We start from the raw sequence: 1,554 nt of genomic DNA on the forward strand, positions 1-1,554 counted from the left end.
TGAATGAATAAGTTGCAATAAAAATAGAATAATATTTTAAAAGACAAAAGTATTTAATAGGAATAAGAATATATAATATAAAGAAAAATGCAAAGATTGAATTAAATTAACATTGTGTATATATATATACTCTCAAGACAGTGTTCAATAAAAAGTTAAATGAATTCAAATACATTACAAATATTTATATATAGTACTTAAGAGTAAAAATGGTAAATACATAATTTAGATAAACAGGAGAAATACAATTAAATTAAATAGAACATTGCTATACAAACAGAAAATGTTGCAATAAAAAATGAAATAGAAATAAACATATTGACTCTCTCTCCCCTCAGGTGGTGGGCGTGTCTGCGGTGACAGGAAGTGGACTGGACGAGCTGTTCGTGCAGGTCGAGGAAGCTGCAGACGAATACGAGAGGTTGCTGAAAACACATACATCTCATTTAGAAAGATCTCCAGCAGTCACTCCTCTGAAGGAAAACTGCATCTCCAATGCTCTCTTCTTATAACTGAAATAAATTAGAGGATTTTAACTTTCGTGTTTATTTTACGGACATCTCTTCGTGTTTGTCCTCGGCTCTTTCTTGTGAAATATATTTTTTAATCTCAATATCTGAAAAAGATAATATGGTATAATTTAAAAAAAGCTGAACTCCTCCTCTTTTTCCCTCAGGGAATATCGACCAGAATATGAAAGACTCCGCAAACAGCTGGTGAGTTCATCAAATAACAAAAACATTCATTATAGGGTACAGTTAACAGAGAGCGATTGTTTGTCAAAGATAAAGAGAATACCTTTGTTTTTACAGCCATGGTTATAATGATTCTTCCATTAGTTAAGTTGTTGTTACTCTGATTATTGTAAACAAGTGTTTTGTTGTGTTCAGCTGGACGCTCAGAGCAAGAAGCAGCAGGATCAGATGGAGCGACTCAGGAAGGATCTGGGAGCCGTGGATATGAACACACCTAAAACAGGTAGAGGTTAAAACACATCACACAGAAACACTAACATACATCAAGTATGGACAATGTGTGCTCATATTTATGTATTTATTTATCCCTCTCTCTCAAATATATATATATATTTATATACCGTAATTTTCGGACTATAAGGCGCACCTGAAGCCGCAGCAGCTAAATTGAATGATGTGTACATATATAAGCCGCACTGGACTATAAGCCGCAGGTGTTTTAATGTTTCATTACCATAAGGGTTCGTGCACAGAGGGGATTGTCGGGAAAGAGATGGCTGTTTGAGGAAGCTCCCATTTATTAACATTTCAACAAACAAGTTGCATATTTGCATAACGTATTCAAGTGTTAGCATTTAGTGCAATAGTAGCTACAGAACATGTGCTGTGTAAACTGTACTGTATCACATAGCGTTTCAGACACACAAACTTTTCAACTTTCAAACTTAAACGGTGCGCTCCCAGTGCACGTACCGGCAGTGATCTACAGCAGTGGTTTTCAACCAGTGGTACGGGGACAAACTGTCACGCTCTCGTAATGTCTGTCTGTCTTGCTCTCGTTCTGTCTCTCGTACCACTC

The 1,554-nt window shown here is 36.0% G+C and overlaps 1 long non-coding RNA gene across 1 annotated transcript; it reads left to right on the plus strand.

The window, feature by feature from the left end:
• The first annotated feature begins 302 nt into the window (after nt 1–302).
• LOC104968325 (uncharacterized) lies at nt 303–1,004 on the plus strand. Its single transcript, XR_800829.1, has 3 exons — nt 303–421; nt 677–716; nt 891–1,004. It is a non-coding gene; the product is annotated as an uncharacterized lncRNA (long non-coding RNA).
• Nucleotides 1,005–1,554: the final 550 nt, after the last annotated feature.

This window comes from Notothenia coriiceps, unplaced genomic scaffold (genome assembly GCF_000735185.1).
Source record: "Notothenia coriiceps isolate Sejong01 unplaced genomic scaffold, NC01 NC01_scaffold00038649, whole genome shotgun sequence".
In the NCBI taxonomy this organism is placed as follows: Eukaryota; Metazoa; Chordata; class Actinopteri; order Perciformes; family Nototheniidae; genus Notothenia; species Notothenia coriiceps.